Below are 6000 nucleotides of genomic sequence, written 5' to 3'. Positions count from 1 at the left end.
CCACTAAATGAGTGCACCAAATTTAAAATTTACATATCACTGCATTTGCATACAACTTAATTTCTGATAACACTGCAAAGATTTCATGAAATGAGGAGCAACTCCTCACATTATGGAGATAAATCGCCCAATTTCATTGCCCGTCAGTATCACCTAACCAATTTTACATTATACATCTAAATGAATATCAATAAATGCCATTTCACTTATTCACATATAGGAAGCCATCCAAAAGAGGGTAGTCAACAATACTTCCATTTCCTCGGCCCTTACTCCTCCCTTATTGTAATTGGCAACAGACTGTCAAAACAATAATGCTGCAGAATCATATTCCCCCCCACCCCACCCCAGGATCTGACTGGCTTAAGTAGAGGGTACAATCTGAGATTGTCATATTGCACACCAACACCTGTGATGTGGCATTCCTTACCAAAGTGCTTAACTTACATTCTGGCACAATATCATCCTCTTATAAAGTCCAACTCCACAGCTATTCACAAGAAGCAATCATCCATCCATCCATCCATTTTCCAAACCGCTTATCCTATTGGGTCGCGGGGGGTCCGGAGCCTATCCCGGAAGCAATGGGCACGAGGCTGGGAACAACCCAGGATGGGGGGCCAGCCCATCGCAGGGCACACTCACACACCATTCACTCTCACATGCATTCCTACGGGCAATTTAGCAAGTCCAATTAGCCTCAGCATGTTTTTGGACTGTGGGGGGAAACCGGAGTACCCGGAGGAAACCCCACGACGACATGGGGAGAACATGCAAACTCCACACATATGTGACCCAGGCGGAGATTCGAACCCGGGTCCCAGAGGTGTGAGGCAACAGTGCTAACCACTGCACCACCATGCCGCCCCAAGAAGCAATCAGTAAGTAGAAAAAAAAAACCCATCTTTCCACATCCTAAAAAGCCTGCCCTTTGACCTCATGTATTAATACATACTTACATGCGTAGAAACGTGCAGAGAGGAGCATTATGGATGCCCCATGTCTTTCGAGGCTGCTGACTGAAGGTGGAATTAGCATCCATGTAATCTCCACCTACGCACGCTTCTAATGGAGGCCTGCCTGACTGTCCGGCCTGCATTAATCCCCTCCCCGCACACCGTATGCCTGCGCATTGGCGTTGAAGGTAAATGCTTGTAATGTTTTGTTTAATTGGCACCATGGAATTCCATCAACAGCCTCAGCGGGCACATTAAATTTAGAGCAGTGTGAATTCACCCTCCCGATCAGTTCTCGGTAGAGTACCTTAATCAAGCTGAAAAATAGGCCCAAGTGAAGAAACTGGATTCCTAGAAATGTTCTGGAAAGTTCTGAAGCTGCCATACGCTTCCCAAAACACTCGAGGCACCTACAGCAGTCATGGCTTATTGAGGGCCCAGCTTGTGGGTGCGAAGTAGCAGCACTAGAACATTAAGAGGCAACAGACCAGTCACTAGCTCCCACAACCTGATAAATAAATAATCATTACAAATTAAATATTTAAACTGTGCATGTATTTAGTGCATTGATATTGGCGACTTCTCGTTTCCTGGAAGTATTTTATTGGACTCGATCTTTAGCATTGCTTTGTATCCTTTACACAGGAAGCATGAATATATTTAATATGATGCAGGGGTCAGAGGAAATGCAAGCTACTGGAAGACTTCTGTTTAAGAGCGTTCCCCAGTAGGTGTCAGCAGAACTTGCATAAACCAGTATTTTTACTACAGTTAAAAAGTCCTGTTATTTCAAAATTGTTTTCTGGAAATATTTTTCCTCCAGAAAAGACTTCACGTACAAAAACATCAAGCCATTCCACCTGTGAAAGTTGTAATTGATATTATTATACCAGTAAAGAAAGGGGCTTTGGGCTGCAAACTTATAGCATGAAACATTGATCATATTTACTTTTTGACGAACGTTGTAAAACTCAGTTGTCCTCACTTTGCAGTGGGGGTGTATTAAAACTACGTCCTGTTGAACTGGTTGATTGGATGGCCTCAGATAGGGAGGTGAGCCCTCTGATAGATATAAATGCCAGTTCTTAGCCATTTGCACTGATTTCTACTTTTTTGTATATCGCTTTCACATTTCCCTCACCAGAGCATTAACTCAGGACAAAAAAAACGTAAAAAAAAAATAAAAATTATAAATCATGTTGGCGAAACCATACATTTTCCAGTTAAGGTCTAATATTACATCGAGTTATTCTTATAAACATGTTCAGTAAAATAACCAGAGATCATTAATTCACCTGTTTCTCCAGAACTGAATTGACTTCCTGTTTATAGTCAGCGCTGATAGAAAAGGACATTAAGAAACATTGTTCTTTGGGTGATTATCCAGATTAACAGTTTTATCCCCGTAACAGAACATCAGATGCAGTCGAAGAGCTAAACCTCTTTTCAGAAACAAATCATTAAGTTAAAGCGGAAAGGATTAGAAAGCGCACCCATGTGCGCGCGCAAAGACGTCGCAGCCCGTGCGCTGTCCGTGGTCCTGAAATCAAACAGCCCTATTTATTCAACACTGCATGTAGTCGGGACGAGACAAAACGGGCCACACTTTCCACACATATCCGGGCATTGGACCTAGAGGAAAGAAAAAAGGCTAAAACATATGTCATTTATAATCTGATGCCCCCCAAAGCATTACACAGACTTTAGTCAACAAAGGTGCATAACAGAACTAAAGGAGCCACATTTCTTACAAAGGGCAGACAACACTACTATTCTAACACGCTCTAAATACGACTGTAAGACATCGCTAAGCATGATGACTTTACAAAAGACTACATTAACACTCATAATACATAACGCCTTAGTTTCCAAAAGCGTTATGTATGAATATAAACTTTAATTGAATGAACATTTAGCAATTGAGGTTGTATATGGTGCTGCATATGGTTCCTGGCATATTATAATATAGAACATAAAAACACATAGGCCTACATGTATGAAGTTAAATTTCTTACCTACGTTCCTTAAAAACATAGCCTACAAGTTGCAAGAAGCCATAGCAGCGGTAAATGACAGAGAACAGGCTTGCATGAGATTTTATTTTAAGTGTGTCACCAACTTGAAGCAATAACATGAGAATATTCTATGGCACCATCAGCGAGAAAGGGGCTTTTCCATATTCTACGTGAGTATCGTTCAGTCTCCCCCCGTTTCCCTGGTCGCTGTGCCTCTCTCCCTCTCTCTCTCCCCATCTAAGAGGCGTCCCCATCTCTAGCAGCCTTTATTCCATAAACATGTCCTCAGACGAGCAGCTGCCCGATGAAGCGGACGAGCAGACCGCATGCTTCCCCGGGAGGAAAGAGAATGAAAGGGGGTGGACCGCGGAAGTGTAAAAGAAAGGTAATTAAACCGGGAAAGCATGATGATCCGGACTGCCATGATTTCTGTTAAATCCGTTAGTGTGCGCAGGAGTACCTAAGTTCATCACTGCGAACTTTCTGTGCTGCGTTAAAGTGCTTGCACACGTTTGGACGACTGGAAAACAAAAACAAAAAAATCATGAAAAAAAACTCAGATTTCCAATACGCAACGAAGACAGATGCGGCGACTAATCCGACTATCGGCAACCGTCTATTGATAACACACAAAGACAAATGTTAACGAGAACCTAATAGACAAGTAATTTCCCGTATAGGATAAATTGCATATCGCTACAATGGATAGGATGTTATCGAATATTACAGTAAGAACAAAAGAGCAAGCCTTGCATGAGTGCGGTCGTATCCATAACCACATATCTGAAAAACGTTTGATCTGTATTTTTGCGGCTGGTGTTTGAAGCAGTTCGGTCGTGAAAATTTAATTAGTAAAATGGATTCCTGCTCATGTCAACCAAGATCGGTGCTAGTTTCTGCGTTTCCCATGGAAATAAAAGTAATTATCAACGGAACGGAAGGCAGGTTCACTGCCTTATGTATGACTTGAGATCAAACGCGAATATATTTTGCTGTGACTCTGTGGTACAATCTTACAATACCGACCGACCCCCAAAAGGAAGAGATCTGTGACCGCTGTAGTTACATGGGCATGTTATGGGTTTGCATTGGTTTCGTTGGAATACTTAAACTTTAAACAAAAAAAAAAAAAAAAAAACGAAATGACAACTCATGCGTCCTAACCTCGTTCTCATGGTTTTAGATTATATTTCGCTTTTGCATAAAACTTGCTTACATTTTCTTTGCTTGGACAATGAAATGGGGAAAAAGCAATGGAAACATTCGTGGTTATTAAAGTAGCCTGCAAAATATTCTAACTCCATCGCTCTGAATTATTTAAAATGTTTTAATTTGACTTGTAATCAATGAAGCGTTTGGCCCCGGGACAACGTGCTCCAGCAAACGAGTACAACCAATTTTGGATTAAAATGTGGGAATATTTGCTTTTTTGCATTGTCTCACACACTGGTAGATATCGAGACCCCTCACAGTTATAGAATAAGGTAAAATCGATACGTTGAGATATACCATGTCTATCTTGCCAATTATTTCATATGGATTATATCATCCATTATTTCCCCCCCTAACGCTTTGCTTCGGATGCTTAGATTTGGATGCAGGTATTCGTTATGTGGCGCAACTTTTACTGCCGCCTCCGCCATTGACATCTCCCCCCAGCAAATGCACACCGAAACGCAACTACTTCCAGAAGTGGAAAGGTTGCTTGACCATCTCCTTATCCTTAGATGGCGCATTTTCTGCGCCCCCGGACACACGAGAGCATCGGTCTGAAACCGCCACTAAAACCCATTGTCAGCGTGTCGGTCCGCTGTAGTTACTGATATTGCCGTTATAGTAATCTGCCAAAATTACCTGCCCCGAGGCTATCATTAATTAGCAAATTACCTCGATATTTAAATTCAATATGCAACATCACTTTAGGTAATTGATAGGTAATTAATCCAACTAAATTACAAGCATTTATTAAAAATGTTGGTGTCCCTTGGGATAGTCGTCAATGGAGAGGCGACAGATCCTTTGGCATCCAGCATAATTCTGTTTCTCAGTCCTGGCGCTTTGCCCCTGGCTTAAGTGGACCTTGATTCTTGATCTTAGCGGACCTGAAAATAGCGGACAGCTCGACACCTTCCACAGGTGTTACCCTATACTGCACATTGCATTGCATTGCATATCTACTGCGATGGACTGAATGTTGTTCCAGCAACGCAACGAACAATGATATCGGAAACTACACTTCCAGAACGATTTTGCAGAGTTAGACCTTATATTTATGACTATTGCTATGCGAGGCAACGCGAACTTTAGGCAATTACGAATCTTTTGCGGAGCAAAAAAAAAGTCAGGGTGCGGTTTAGTTTCTGCCTACAACAATGAGGATAGAATTTCAGTTACTGGTTTTGGTAGACTGCACGTTATTTTTCCCACAGGGCGTACTGGTGCAATACATTACATCAGATCTGTCGCAAATATCACTACCTACGCGTAGGGCGAGCTGCGATGCCATTAAAAGCCAACCGCGAAAACCACAATAGATATAGCACCTCGACTCAAACCGTTTCGTTAGCGCGAGTCACATTTTCACCTGCGTGATGAATTGCAGTATGTTCTATTCACGCGTTTCCATCTTAAGTCTGATTACACCGCAGACGTGACTCCATGCATCTAATGAATAATAATAAAAAATGTATATAGTTCTTCACTTAAAGAATCATTGTCCTGGCTGTGTGTGACATGCAGCTCTTATAAATTGCATGCAAAAAACGAAAACTGCACCACAAAAGAATTCTCCGTTGGAACAGTGCGCGTCGCCAGTGGGTACGTTCAGTTGCACTTAGAAGAATAGGAATAATTGGATTTTTGTTAGCGTTTTGTATCACAGATGTAAGTGTAATAAGCCTCCTATGGTTGATGAATGATTCTACTGCTTAAAGTGGTTCATTATTTAAATCCGCGCCTGCTCCATTTAAAACGCTTTTGTGCTTGTTTACCCAGGTGATGAGACAGTATTTAGTGGAGGGGGGGCAGCC

At 41.9% G+C, this 6000-nt stretch overlaps 1 protein-coding gene across 1 annotated transcript in view; it reads left to right on the top strand.

The window, feature by feature from the left end:
- The first annotated feature begins 3194 nt into the window (after nt 1-3194).
- chrm2a (cholinergic receptor, muscarinic 2a) overlaps nt 3195-6000 on the top strand; it is a 51332-nt gene continuing 48526 nt past the window's right edge. The window contains exon 1 of the mRNA XM_049009719.1: nt 3195-3356. The gene's annotated coding sequence lies outside the window, so the exon portion shown is untranslated. The remainder of the gene's footprint in view (nt 3357-6000) is intronic.

This window comes from Brienomyrus brachyistius, chromosome 3, assembly GCF_023856365.1.
Source record: "Brienomyrus brachyistius isolate T26 chromosome 3, BBRACH_0.4, whole genome shotgun sequence".
Classification (NCBI taxonomy): Eukaryota; Metazoa; Chordata; class Actinopteri; order Osteoglossiformes; family Mormyridae; genus Brienomyrus; species Brienomyrus brachyistius.
The sequence above is the reverse complement of the archived record's forward strand: the minus strand, read 5'-3'. Positions and strand labels throughout refer to the sequence as shown.